Here is a 15,850-nt window from a genome sequence, read left to right as displayed (position 1 = left end):
ATATATCAAACTGAAATAGCTGTTACAAAAACACCAATTTTTATAAAACAATAAGCTTAACATTAATAGGGGTGCCCAAACTTTTTCATATAACTGTATATGAGTTAGATGACACTACACTACTACATGAAGAGTAAAGTTAAATTGCCCAATTTTGTGAGGTAATAAGCCCAGTATTATACCCCCTGAGGCTGCAGACATGCTTCTGCCATGTCTTCTGGTAGGAGAAAGAGGAAGAGAGGTGAGACAGGAAGTTATATTTTTTCATTAACTCCTCCCAACAGTAATACAAAACCAGGTGCACACATGGACTGCTGCTTCTAGGGGAAACACCCATCACATGACTAAATGACATCATGGCAGGTCCTTTTAGACCATCGCGAGCTGCCTGCGAGCCAGGACGGATTGCTATGAAGACCGGGGGCCATTGGAAGGTAAGTATAATGTATATTTTTTATTTTAATTCTTTTTTTTTTTACAGGTACTATGGTACCCGGGTCTGGAGGAGAGTCTCCTCTTCTCCAGACCTGGGTACCATCCGCACATTGAAACGCATGTGCTGATGCAGTGATGCGGATACCATGTGATTCAATGCAAGTCAATGGCGGCGAAAACGCCGCAATTCCGCAAAATAATTGGTAGTGCTGCGTATTTTTCCGCAATGATAATCCGCAGCGGAGATTTCCGCAGCATGTGCACAGCACACGCGGATTATCATTGGGGAACATGACAGGCCTTCTACCGTGCGTTTTTTAAGCGTTTCTGCAGCGGGAACGCTTAAACGCATAGTGGGCACACAGCCTTACTGTAAAATACACAAATTGGAGTAATATTCACCATGGACATCATCAATTAAATATCGACTGTTAATGACCACAAGGACACTATAAATCTGAATCATATGGTAATGATAACAATTTGCCAGGAGAGTGCTGGATGCATCCTTTTTCTGCTCACACGTGCAATGTATATATATTCACCTCCCATGCCTGCACCGTTCCAGCAGTGTCAGCACTCACAGTCTCGGGGCTGTGATGTGGTGGAATGACATGTGGTGCCCGGCGCCCAATCCGCTCTGGCATCACTGTCCTCACCTTCGGACAAATCGAACATAAAGAGGAAATCCAGGCTGCAGCTGATCTCTGACTTCCTCTTCATGAGGAGGTGAATATAGTTTTTTTTATTTTATCGGGGCCAAACATTTAGTTCAATAAAGGGTTGTGCTAGTAGTGGACAACCCCTTTAAATGCTTATGGTTCATAGACAGCTAGCAGCACAATGACACTTTATTTGAAGCGTATGTATTGCTGTTTATGTAAATTTGATAATTTATTTGTCCAGGTGGAAGCACTATGTCACTTTGTTTGTTCCATGCCCACAACTGGTGACCACTATATTAATTTCTATTTTTGTGAAATTTGTTGGATCTATTTAGCTCCTCAGTAGTGATGTGCAAACCTGAATGGTAAAGTTCGGGGTTCATACCGGGCACCTAGCGTCCGTGCATGGACCCTGAACACAGACTTCTCACGGAAGTTACTGTTCAGGTTCGGCCGCCCGAACAAAGCTTTTTGGAAGGTTGCAACAAAGCCATTCAACAAGCTTTTCCAGTGTGGGCACTTAAGGCCTCATCAAAACCATGCCAAGTATTGGCATGACTGTGATTGGCTGGAGCAGTATGTAAAAAAAATAAAAATAAAAAAAAAGATGTGGGGTCCCTCCTATCTTTGATAACAAGCACAGGTAAAGCAGACAGCTGCGGGCAGCAATTTCCAACAATTTCCCTCTTTCCCCCCATGTATTAAAATAATAATTAAAATAACAAATCAACAGGGTCCGCCGTAATCCATAAAATGGAGGTCCGACGACGATTCCAGTCTTCATCGAGGCTATGGAGCTGAGTTCACGAGTGCCGGACTCACGGTCGCTCATTAGTCCGGCACTCGCGCTGACCTCGTGAGAACCAACTGCTGTGAACTGAGGTGATGTCAGTAAGGTTACCCCAGTTCATAGCAGCGCTGCTCTCATGAGAACTGGCAACTGTGAACTGAGATAACCTTACTGACGTCACCTCAGTTCACAGCACCCGGGTTCTCGCGTAGTACAGACCGTGGCTGCTGCTCCAGTCTATGGAGGTCTGTTCCTTCAACGGAGCTCCATAGACTAGGTGAAGAAGACCGGGATCGTCATGGGACCTCCATATTATGGATTACAACCGTACCTGTGCATTATTATTATTTTTAATAAATGAGGGAAATTGTTGGGGAATTTTTTGTCAAATAAAGATTTTTTTCGGTGTGTTTTTTTTCCAATGAAGATTTTTTTTCCGTGTGTTTTCATCTCTTTTTATTTACTGGATTAATAATGGGGGTATTTGATAGACAGCTCAACCCCCTTCTGCCCCATTCAAAATAAAATAATAAAAAAAAAAAACAACACATGCACATATTTGGTATCGCCGCATTCAGAATCGCCCGATCTATCAATATAAAAAAAGAATTAATCCAATCGGTAAACGGCGTAGCGAGAAAAAAATTCCAAACGCCAGAATTACGTTTTTTTGGTCGCCACAACATTGCAGTAAAATGCAATAATGGGTGATGAAAACATCGGATTTATCCTAAAATGGTATTAATAAAAACGTCAGCTCGGCACGCAAAAAATAAGCCCTCACCCAGCCCCTGATCATGAAAAATGGAAACGCTACGGGTCTCGGAAAATGCCGCCATTTTTTTTTTTTTTTTTTAGCAAACTTTGGATATTTTTTTTATCCACTTAAATAAAAAAGGGCTTGTACATGTTTGGTATCTATGAACTCGTAATGACCTGGAGAATAAAAATGGCCGGTCACTTTTAGCATTCAGTGAATGTGGTAAAAAAAAAAAAAAAAACAACTGTGGTGGTGGTGACTCTACAACATGTCACTGTATATCACTTGAATCTTGGATTTCTTTTCACAGACTAAGATTATCACTCCCATTTTCAATCTGATACATCAGTACTGAAGCAGTCTACCACAATTACAATAGGTCTCTATCTATCCCTATCCTGTGCGCTCTGAGCTCCTATCCCTATACAGCACAGGCATAAAATGGCATTCCTTGGTCAGCCCCTATATTATATACTGCCTGTGATAGCCCCCAGAATTGGCTGCACTACACCATGTGATTGGATTGTTGCAGAGCATTATGGGGAAGCCCGCGCTATCACGCTAGACGCCATTAGCCCACTCACTGAGTGCGCAGCCTGTGTGAAAAACCACCATGTGTTAAACAAACCCTATAGGGATTTTATTTATTTTAGTTAATACAAAAAAAGTCTAATATATAAAAATATAAATGTGATCTTGTATTAGTATATATTAGTCTCTTAATAGTGCCCTGTATTTAGGGGCACATACCCTACCTGCCACTGGTGCTAAGTTAACTAATTATCCTATCAATGTCATGGCTGCAGTCCATAAGCCGGCATAAAGCTGTAATATATTTGGCAATAGATACAAGACCACACAAGGTATTAAAATTAGCTCATAGCCTCCCAACATGTTTCGCCTAGATAGGTGTTATCAGGGGGCTGAAACTATAATGACCTGTTTTATGAAAAACCGGACCTTTTAAACCTTCTGCTATGACATCACTATTCTCATGGACTAATATGAATGCTAGGTTTATGATGTCCAATAAAAGTTGGACATTATTTTTTTGTTACAAGAGATGGAATATTAGAAGTATATATTACTGAAAATATAACTTATTCTGCATCTGTCACCCACGCGAATAAAGGCCTTATTTTTATTTTATTTTAAATATTCCAATTGAGAAAACACATCGATGTGTAAAAAAGTAATGTCAAGTAGAAGAATATCTCTTCATTATATGGTGATGGATTGGTTCCACTATAGGAAACAAAGAAAAAAACATCTCAAATCTTTGTATGAGGAAATTCAATAGTACATTCATTTATTCTCATTTATGGTTATACATTCTTGGTATTATTGTTACAATATATCCAAAATATAAAATGTGAGTAATATTGAGAAAACACCGGTCACATCAAAACTTATATTAACATCTATAGATTATAAAGGCAATTACAACTATGACATAGTGACGTTCTCCATGTGATATACCGTTCTTATTAGTGGATTATTACCTATCATCTTGTTATTCTAAACACCAATGATTAATATTCTGATAATATTATTATTACTGATTGCTATGGTGCGCTGTGATATTATAGGTGAGGATATAATTACCAGTTTGGTGTAGAGTTAGGAAAGAAGACGACAATCAAGAGACCAGAATTCTGACAAAAGACTGATATTAAATGTGTAATAAAGACTTTTCATATTTATAGACTCAAGTGACAAGAAGAAAGAGCGAATGTACAGAAATCCCAAAGGTAACGAGGCTATAAATGCTGATTAATAATGGACTGTGCCTATTACCATTCATTCCCACCACTGACAATCAGATATTCACATTTTATTATTTATGGACATTAAATTACATTGTCAAATAAGACGAATGAAGATTCCGTGATCCAGTTGATTAATTTGTCTATTTTGAGGATTCCAATCAATGTCTGTCACCTCCAAAAGGGTGAAATGTTGAACATTAATTAAGTCATATCAAATTATTAGTTTCCAACACACCGGGCCTGCAATTATGAGGAGGATTTGGCAGATTTCTTATTCAAAAACTCAGTGTAAGTTAATACGTGTTCACACTGATTTTTTTTTGGAGCAGAAACTCTTCAAATCCTCCTCAAGCACTCAAAATTTGGTTCTGACGAGGTATTAATGTACTGATGGTTGTTCTGGTGATGTATATATGAACTGATGGTGGATCTGGTGATGTATTCATGTAAGTACCCCTTACTTTTTTTTGCAGCTCTCACGATCAGTTCAGTATGGCAATGTGGCCCTTGAACCAAAAAATGTTGTGCACCCCTGCAGTACATATACATTACTCATAGAACATTCTGCAGACATTTCATATAATATTTCTGTAATGTTCATTTGCTTATTAAATACATATTCATCACATTTTTTTACCATTTTGCAGCTGTGAGTTTGTGCAGAAGAAAGAGAAATCAGTCCAGGAATGAAGCTGTGCTGATACATATGATCTGGTGACTGCAGTATTCTGGACACAGATCTCCTATTCAGCCTGTATTACTGGGAGGGAAATGACCAAAAGAGAAAAGTCTGAACCTATGAGGTGGTTATAATCTGCATATCAGGAGGTCTGATAATGAATGACAGAATGAAGATTGTAGCCTGAAACCTCGTGCAAATCAACCAAACCGGTAACAAATGTACAAATAATTGTATTCAAGCCAAAAGTGTTCATAGCTTATAAGAGGTTAAAGTTTGTAAAAAGACCTGGAGAAAAGAGAAGGGTCTCAGCTGTAGCCCTCCCAGTACTGAAGCCTACTGGCTGAGTGCTTCACCAAACAGATTGTTCAACCTATAATGTCACAGTCTCTGGGCTGATTCTTCTACATTTACGGCTCCTCACAGCTGCTCCCCCCGATATATTTATAGAACCTCCACATACATATAACGCAGCATGAAGGGGCTTGGTGAAGGCAGCAGTGAAAGTGTGTAAGTGTCTGATGGGGTCACACAGCTCATAAAAGGACAGCTGCCCGGCCTCATAATCCAGACATATCCTGACTCCATCACTGGAGATCTGGTGAGGTAACGGGATCACTTTACTGTCATGTTTCACATAATACAGATAATTACAGCCCTGACTTCCTAGTAAACCCCAAGACTTGTTATTATCTCCAACGTGTGACTGACGCCCCCTTCTGTCTATACTGGGATAACACATCCCCACACTCCACAAATCTGATCCACTGATCTCCACATCCCAGTAATGTCGTCCTGAGGTAAATCCCCTCCTGCTCATCACCTGATTATACAGGAATCTCTTTGCTGTTCCTGGACGATTCTGGTTGATTTCTGACCACGTCGTAGTTTTCAGGTCGTCTGATATAAGGAGATAATTATCAGCCGTGTTTACATCCAGTAATATGTCTGCAGGATCCTGCACATAGAAGATCACATTTATATCTCTTATCATAGCAGATAATGTGTGTGATATGTGTGAGATCAGCTCCGCACCCCGATCACCTCCATCATGTCCTCCCGTGTCCTCATCACCTCCATCATGTCCTCCTGTGTCCTCATCACCTCCATCATGTCCTCCTGTGTCCTCATCACCTCCATCATGTCCTCCTGTGTCCTCATCACCTCCCTCCTCAGGATCACACAAGTCACCGGTGTCTGGATCCTGTAAGACAGTCAGTGGATCAGTCATGTTACACAGCTCCTCAATGTGTCTCATCTTCTTGGACAGCTCGTCCTTCTTTATTTCCAGCTTCTGCATCACATCAGACAGTAGCAGTGACTCCTGCTCTTCCAGCCTGGAGATCTCACTCAGGACCCTCTTCTCCAGGTCGTCCACCCGTCTCCTGATGTCTGTAAACAGGGCAGTGACTCTCTCGGCTTCTCCAGATGCTTTTTCTTGAGTTTTTCTCCTGCGCTCCTCCAGACTCTGGACTCTTTCCTCAGTCTTCTTTCTCTTTGTGATCAGTTTCTGGAGGACATCTCTCAGTTTCTTCTTCTTCTTCTCAGAGGCCTCATCCAGCATCTCCACCCGGGGTCCCCGATGATCTCCGACCAAACTGCAGGACACACAGATACAAGCAGCGTCCTCAGTGCAGTAATATTCCAAGATCTTCTTATGGACAGAGCATCTCCTGGTCTCCAGAGAAGTGCTGAACGTGTTCTGGTCCTTTGCTGTGAACTCTCAGGTGATTATCACACAGAGAAGCCTCACAGTGTAGACAGGATTTAACAGCAGGTACAGAAGAGTGAATATGACGCGCCCCCTGGGCCAGTGCTGTAGGGGATACCCGGAGCCGGATCTCGATGGGGGTAGTAGTCCTTGTGGCGGTGACCCGGTCCGTGCCCAGGGTGTCAAACTAAGTGGCAGTCTATGGCAGTAGATGTTAACTTGGATGTCGACTACGCCACCCGTTGAGTGCGGCTTTGCAGCCGCCGCTGCAGAACAGTCCGCTGAGGCCGGTGATATGGATGCAGCGATGATGGTATAACCCCCAACGGGAGGGGTATGGCCTCAGGGCAGCAGGTGAAGATGATGGGGGTTGTGATGATGCAGAAAGAAGATTCAGAGTCAGGAGATGCAGTTCAGGGTTTTTACTTACTGGTGTTCTCTTGGTCACTCTGGCCTTGAGTGACCACCCGAGCCGTGCTGCGTCCACCAGGTCCTGGACTCGGCCAACCCCCAGGCAATTCCGGAGTGTGGTCCTGAGCTCCTTTCTGACTCTCCCTTCCTCTGGCCGTTCCCACCAGGGATCCACTTTTGGCCGGCTCCCTCGGGTCTCTTGGTGGTCAAGCCTCCTCTGGGCTCCCTGACCCTATGCTCGGTGTGCCTTTCTAGTGGATTTGGTGAGGGTCGTGGCAGATCCTGACCACGACCTCCGGTTCCTGGCTGAGGATAAGTGGCCTCCACCAGTTCGGGTTCCGGTACCCGTGTCCGCCAACCCTTCACCCTTCTGTCCTTATTCTGGGATCTTGGGGTTCCCTCTTGTTTCCTCTCTGGGTCCTTCTCACTCCTCTCTCTCTCTCTGCAGGCTCTGCTCTGGAGCTGGGCCCAGCCGGAGCCACAGCTCCCTGTCAGCCCTCCTGGCTGAGCTCCTCTGCTCTGCTCCTCAGGCTAAACTCTGACCCTGTTCTAAGATGGTGCCCACCTTATATACTCCCTCTATGTGTGAGCTCAGGTGACCAGCACCCAATGAGCTCCTATCTTTACCCAGACTACTCCCCCTATCTGCCCCTACACTACTGGGATGTTCCACCCCCCCTCCCACTCCAGCCAGGGACAGACGCTGTCGTACCTGCACATAAACTGGTGGGAGTACCGTCGTTCTGTCCCCCGGAAATGGGATGTATGTCGTGCATGCAGCCTACTAGCTCAGTTCCACACTCCATCCTTACCCGGAAGTGGAATACCACACCTCTGGCTTGAGGTGTAATACCCCTGTAGCAGCCGAATCCTCAGGGTGCTACATTCCCCCCTGGTAAATCACAGCACGTCCTCGGGCTGTAAAAGAATAAAAACATCCACAAACATACAATTTTTTTCAAAAACATCATAAACATATAAAACAATATATATATTATCAGCATAAAACTTTTTCATATAAACATTCTTGTTCCTCCGGCCACGGTGCAACTTGTGACCGGGTAAAGTGCAACAGTCTCTTCAAGAAAAAACAGTTTCCTATAAAACCGGTAGGGGGCGCCTTAGAAAGCGCAACTATATACAAGGGGAGGTATGGCCGCTCTCAGTCCTCGACCAGTGGGGAAAAGGGATGGCTGTTCACAGTCCTCAGCCTGTGGGGAGATGGGACTCACTGGAACAGTTCACACTTGTCCCAACGGGGAACATATTTAAATTAGCAGCATGGCATATACCCTTACGGGTAACTATTTTACAGTTTCAGTTCACCTCTTAATGGTGACGATGCCCTCCTGCTCCTTCCTGAGGGTAGGCTTCAGACCCGTCCGGGTCCTCTTGTCCTTCCTCACACCGCAACTCCTCTTCCGTCAGGCGATGTACATGAAGTGCATAGGGTCCTTTGGCACACTGGTGCCGGGTGAAGGTGACCTCATCACCCAGGTGCGGCACAGTGGAAGTTGAGGGCGCGGTGGTGGCAGCGGCGCCCGGGATCACTAGGCCTTGTGACCAGGCTTGGGGTACCCTGAAGGTAAAGGGCACCGTGAAGACGGCGGCGCCCGGGGTTACTTGGCCCAGCGACCAGGCCGGTGGCTCAGTGGAGGTAGAGGGCGCTGTTGGCACTGCGGCGCCCGGGGGTACTCGGCCTTGCGACCAGGCCGATGGCGCTTCCTGTTTGGTCGCACTCTGATTTGAGGCGCGTGACGTCACGGGGAGCGCGGCCGCGGCTTCTGTTTGAGGCCTAGTCGGGAGCGGTGACGGTGCAACGACGGACACGGCAGGGGAAATTTCGGGCTCTGCGACGGGGAGCTGGGGCAGGCTCACTGCTTCTCGGCTCGGGGTAGTGACGTCCCCTTTACCTGCCTCCGTTTCTTTAGCTCCTTCCTCGGCGTCGTCTCCGGCCTTGATTCCTCCTGCGCCATCCTCAGAGGCGGTCTGACTCCTCGTCTCGGGTGGCGTGCTTCGCTGGCGGGCTCCAGCCTGCTGGGCCATCTCTCTGCTCCATGCGGCCAGTACGTCCCGCTGCACTCGGGCCATCCTCTGAGCCAAGCCCTCCAGTGCGGTCTGTGCACGCTCCCGGTCTCGGGGGAGCTGTGCCAGGATCTCCACCAGGCCTTCTGGGGTTGTCGCTTGCAACAGGCTCCTGACCACTGGGTCGGTGCTGCCTGCCTCTCCCTCCATCTCCGGGTACGGCTCCTCCAGACTCCTCCAGGCTGCTCCCATCTTCTCTCTTTTGTTTTGTATACGCCCATACTGAGGGCGGTCCTGGGGTAACTTGGTGATTGTCAGTTCCAGGGGCAGTCCCCTCACGCTGATGGACATCTCTAACATCACAGTCTCTGCTGGTGGGGGCGGTTTCCGCTTTTGGCGCCATTCCTTGACCTGGCCCACGATGGGAGGTGGCCTCTTGCCACCCTCCGGCACGCCCATAATGGCGTCCGCTCTGCCAGGGCGGGAAATCTTCTGAAATGGCGGGAATCGTCTCCCAGTGGCGGGAAACTCCGTGGATGGCGGGAATCTTCACCGATGGCGGGAAGAAGGCTGAAGATGGCGCCGGATGGCGGGAAAACTTCACGGATGGTAAGTTTTAAAAGTCTCTTTTTCAGGCACGCAGTACCCGGTGGTTGCGGGCACGTGATCCTGCCGACTACGCCAAAGTTGACGCGCCCCCTGGGCCAGTGCTGTAGGGGATACCCGGAGCCGGATCTCGATGGGGGTAGTAGTCCTTGTGGCGGTGACCCGGTCCGTGCCCAGGGTGTCAAACTAAGTGGCAGTCTATGGCAGTAGATGTTAACTTGGATGTCGACTACGCCACCCGTTGAGTGCGGCTTTGCAGCCGCCGCTGCAGAACAGTCCGCTGAGGCCGGTGATATGGGTGCAGCGATGATGGTATAACCCCCAACGGGAGGGGTATGGCCTCAGGGCAGCAGGTGAAGATGATGGGGGTTGTGACGATGCAGAAAGAAGATTCAGAGTCAGGAGATGCAGTTCAGGGTTTTTACTTACTGGTGTTCTCTTGGTCACTCTGGCCTTGAGTGACCACCCGAGCCGTGCTGCGTCCACCAGGTCCTGGACTCGGCCAACCCCCAGGCAATTCCGGAGCGTGGTCCTGAGCTCCTTTCTGACTCTCCCTTCCTCTGGCCGTTCCCACCAGGGATCCACTTTTGGCCGGCTCCCTCGGGTCTCTTGGTGGTCAAGCCTCCTCTGGGCTCCCTGACCCTATGCTCGGTGTGCCTTTCTAGTGGATTTGGTGAGGGTCGTGGCAGATCCTGACCACGACCTCCGGTTCCTGGCTGAGGATAAGTGGCCTCCACCAGTTCGGGTTCCGGTACCCGTGTCCGCCAACCCTTCACCCTTCTGTCCTTATTCTGGGATCTTGGGGTTCCCTCTTGTTTCCTCTCTGGGTCCTTCTCACTCCTCTCTCTCTCTCTGCAGGCTCTGCTCTGGAGCTGGGCCCAGCCGGAGCCACAGCTCCCTGTCAGCCCTCCTGGCTGAGCTCCTCTGCTCTGCTCCTCAGGCTAAACTCTGACCCTGTTCTAAGATGGTGCCCACCTTATATACTCCCTCTATGTGTGAGCTCAGGTGACCAGCACCCAATGAGCTCCTATCTTTACCCAGACTACTCCCCCTATCTGCCCCTACACTACTGGGATGTTCCACCCCCCCTCCCACTCCAGCCAGGGACAGACGCTGTCGTACCTGCACATAAACTGGTGGGAGTACCGTCGTTCTGTCCCCCGGAAATGGGATGTATGTAGTGCATGCAGCCTACTAGCTCAGTTCCACACTCCATCCTTACCCGGAAGTGGAATACCACACCTCTGGCTTGAGGTGTAATACCCCTGTAGCAGCCGAATCCTCAGGGTGCTACAAATACAGTAAGTGCAGCGGATCCCGGTGATCTCCTCCTGATGTGGATGAGTAGACAGGATGTTCTCCACTACATTACGTAGAGTTATGTTCCTCTGCAGTGTCGGCCGCTCCTGAAACTCTTCTCTACATTCAGGACAGGAATAAACTTCAGACTCGTCTTGTGTATCCAACGCACAATCAATACAGACCGGGCAGAAGTTGTGTCCACATCTCAGGGTTACAGGATCTGTACACAGTGTCACACAGATGGAACATTGCTGCTCCGTTCTCAGACCAATAGACGCCATCGCTGACAGAAGAAGGAAGAAATGAGAGTAGAAGTCTCAAATAAATACCCAGTGGGCGTGATCGATATTAGTAAGAAAAGGTGAGACTGAACTTGTCCATCTGGTTATATCTACAGGTTCAGCGACACCGAGGATCTCAGTAAATTCCTTAAAAGGGAATCTGTCACCAGAAAAAACGCTGTTAACCTGCATATATGCGGTTAATCTGCAGGTTAATGCGTTTTTATGCTGCCCGGCGCCTGCATGGAGAAAATTAACTTTATTCTCCACGCCAGAATTCGGTTTCAGTCATGGAGGCGCCAGTTCAGTCACCGCTCTGAGAATAGAGAACCACTGATGTAACCGCGCCCCCGGCCCTGACTGACAGCTGAGCACCAATGCAGAGCGAGTGTGTCAGGGCCAGGGGTGCGATTACAGCCGCCTAAACTGGCCCCTCCCCCGTCTCCATTACTGAACCCGAATGCTGGCGCGGAGAATAAAGTTAATTTTCTCCCCGCTGCTTTTGGCTGCATGCCGGCGCCGGGCAGCATAATAACGCATTAACCGCATATCTGCAGGTTAACAGCGTTATTTCTGGTGACAGGTTCCCTTTAACCTTACATGACTGGTCGATTTTCTGTTTTTCCTTTTAATTTTTTCCTCCCATTCTTCTAAGAGCCATAACTTTTTTATATTTCCATCAATATGGCTGTAAGAGGAGCTTTTGTTTGCTGGATTAGTTGTACTTTTAAATGAAACCATTCATTCTACCATATAGTGTACTGGAAAACTGGAAAAAAAAATTCCAAGTGTGGTGAAATTGCATACAAAGTGCAATTCCACAATAGTTTTTTGGGGTTTTTATTTACCATGTTCACTATATGGCAACACTGACCTGCCAATATGATTCCCCAGGTCAGTACCAGAACGCAGATACCAAACATGTTTAGTTTTTTTTTAAATTTAAGTAATGAAAAAAATGTTGGAAATTTGTACTAGAAAATAATTAAGCTTTTGTCGCCATTTTCCGAGACCTGTAAGGTTCTCATTTTTCGGGATCTGGGGCTGAGCAATGCCTTATTTTTATACCATTTGGGAGTAAATATATTTTGATCACATTTTATTGCATTTTATTGCAATGTTGCGGCAACCAAAAGAACGTAATTCTGGTGTTTCGATTTTTTTTTCGTTAAGCCGTTTACTGATCTGATTATTTTATATTTTGATAGATCAGGCGATTCTGAACGTAGCGATACCAAGTAAGTGTATTTTTTTTCATTGTTTTATTTTCATTGAAACAAAAGGAGGGGGATTTGAACTTTTGTGTTTTTTTATTTTTATTTTTTTACTTTTTACTGTATTTAATAGTCCCCATAGGGGACTTGAAGCTGTGATGGTGTGATCGCTTGCGCTATAGATAGCAGGGCTGCAGCTTTAGCACTTCTATATATAGCAGAAATCACAATCTCCCATGATCGCCAGCCACGAGCCGGCGTTCACAGGAGTATAGTAATGACAGGTACGGGGGTCCTGTGCAGACACAGGGGTCTTCCAGTTGCATTGACAAACCATCAGCGCTCCGCGATCACGTACGTGACAGGTGCACCGATGGGCGGCCGGAATGACGGTCTTTCCCTATTAGGCCATATTTCCACGTGTGGAAACGCTGCAGTTTTTGCATTGCATTTTGTCAGCAGGTGCCTGCATTAGAATACGCAGCAGCAAACTGCTTTGGTTACTGAATATTTGCTGCTTGTGTTGAGCATTTTCCCCCTTATCAGTAAGTTATTTCGATATACATTTTAACGCATTTCTGCACTAAAAATGCTTGCAAAAAAATATTGCATTAAATCTGCACCAGAAACCCATAAAGAAGGCAAAAAATGCAAAAATCAGAGTAGATTGCTAATGCACATACATATTGGTGCAGATACATTTAGGAAAAAACGCAGCATATCCGCAAGTGGGAACACGGTCTGAGGGCTCATAAGTAGCATTTTTTTATGCATTTCATTTTTTAAGTTTTACAGTAACAGCAAAAATTAATGATATTTCTAAAATCTCATTAACATGATGTGGTTTATTTTCTTGCGTTTTTCACCTGTAGTCAGGGTTTTTTTATGCATTTTTTAGTGTTTTTATTGCACTATTTCTCCATTGAGATCAAAATGGTGAGGCTCCAAAAAAAAAAAAAAAACGTAAAAAATGCACAAAAATCAGAAAATACCTAAAAAATACGTCTTCTGGCCATAGCCTTTGCTTATTTTTTTTTGCAGAAAAAAATACATGAAAAACTACGCATTATTGTACACTTTACAGTGTCATTCTTTCCTCCTATGCTTCACCCTCAGCGCCAGATATCACTCACAGGTGTAAGGGCGCAGTCAGACAGACCGAAATTGGAACACAGTGCATGGACTGGCCGGCAGCTCTCCCTACCCGACTGTGACGGCTTCTTGTATTTCTATGCAGTGGTCATGCTCGAGTCAGAACTTGGTCCGATTTATACGACCATCTGAATGCACCCTAATAGTACAGTCTGCACTGCCCTCTTTGCTAGTGTTTCTGTTCCAGGTGTGCATCGTACTATCCGCCCTCCTGACGCACCTTTACAACACTGAATACAACAGTCATACAAATGGCCGCCCTCCTGCCGCACCTGCACAGCATTGAATACAGCAGTCATACACATGGCCGCCCTCGTGCCGCACCTGCACAGCACTGAATACAGGAGTCATACACATGGCTGCCCTCGTGCCGCACCTGCACAGCACTGAATACAGCAGTCATACACATGGCCGCCCTGCTGCCGCACCTTTACAACACTGAATACAACAGTCATACAAATGGCCGCCCTCCTGCCGCACCTGTACAGTACTGAATACAGCAGTCATACACATGGTCGCCCTCCTGCCGCACCTTTACAACACTGAATACAGCAGTCATACACTTGGCCGCCCTCCTGCCGCACCTTTACAACACTGAATACAGGAATCATACACATGGCCGCCCTGCTGCCGCACCTGCACAGCACTGAATACAGGAGTCATACACATGGCCACCCTCCTGCCGCACCTGCACAGCATTGAATACAGCAGTCATACACATGGCCGCCCTCGTGCCGCACCTGCACAGCACTGAATACAGGAGTCATACACATGGCCGCCCTCCTGCCGCACCTGTACAGTACTGAATACAGCAGTCATACACATGGCCGCCCTCCTGCCGCACCTGTACAGTACTGAATACAGCAGTCATACACATGGCCGCCCTCCTGCCACACCTTTGCAGCACTGAATACAGCCGTCATACACATGGCCGCCCTCCTGCCACACCTGTAGAGCACTGAATACAGCAGTCATACACATGGCCGCCCTCCTGCCGCACCTTTACAACACTGAATACAGGAGTCATACACATGGCCGCCCTCCTGCCGCACCTGCACAGCACTGAATACAGGAGTCATACACATGGCCGCCCTCCTGCCGCACCTGCACAGCACTGAATACAGCAGTCATACACATGGCCGCCCTCCTGCCGCACCTGTACAGCACAGAATACAGCAGTCATACACATGGCCACCCTCCTGCCGCACCTGTACAACACTGAATACAGCAGTCATACACTTGGCCGCCCTCCTGCCGCACCTGTACAGCACTGAATACAGCAGTCATACACATGGCCGCCCTCCTGCCACACCTATACCGCACTGAATACAGGAGTCATACACATGGCCGCCCTCCTGACGCACCTTTACAACACTGAATACAGCAGTCATACACATGGCCGCCCTCCTACCGCACCTGCACAGCACTGAATACAGGAGTCATACACATGGCCGCCCTCCTGCCGCACCTGCACATCACTGAATACAGGAGTCATACACATGGCCGCCCTCCTGCCACACCTATACCGCACTGAATACAGGAGTCATACACATGGCCGCCCTCCTGACGCACCTTTACAACACTGAATACAGCAGTCATACACATGGCCGCCCTCCTGCCGCACCTGCACAGCACTGAATACAGGAGTCATACACATGGCCGCCCTCCTGCCGCACCTGCACAGCACTGAATACAGCAGTCATACACATGGCCGCCCTCCTGCCGCACCTGCACAGCACTGAATACAGCAGTCATACACATGGCCGCCCTCCTGCCACACCTATACTGCACTGAATACAGGAGTCATACACATGGCCGCCCTCCTGACGCACCTTTACAACACTGAATACAGCAGTCATACACATGGCCGCCCTCCTGCCGCACCTGTACAGCACTGAATACAGCAGTCATACACATGGCCACCCTCCTGCCACACCTATACCGCACTGAATACAAGAGTCATACACATGGCCGCCCTCCTGACGCACCTTTACAACACTGAATACAGCAGTCATACACATGGCCGCCCTCCTGCCGCACCTGCACAGCA

At 47.3% G+C, this 15,850-nt stretch overlaps 1 pseudogene; it reads right to left on the bottom strand.

Annotated features, from left to right (window-relative positions):
• Nucleotides 1–4,067: 4,067 nt before the first annotated feature.
• Nucleotides 4,068–15,850, bottom strand: part of LOC141164089 (uncharacterized) — a 63,742-nt pseudogene continuing 51,959 nt past the window's right edge.

The sequence above is a fragment of the Phyllobates terribilis genome, unplaced genomic scaffold, assembly GCF_046119375.1.
Source record: "Phyllobates terribilis strain yellow unplaced genomic scaffold, ASM4611937v1 Scaffold_10__3_contigs__length_209671492, whole genome shotgun sequence".
NCBI classification, from domain to species: Eukaryota; Metazoa; Chordata; class Amphibia; order Anura; family Dendrobatidae; genus Phyllobates; species Phyllobates terribilis.
Note: the sequence above shows the minus strand (reverse complement) of the source record. Positions and strands in the feature narration are given on the sequence as shown.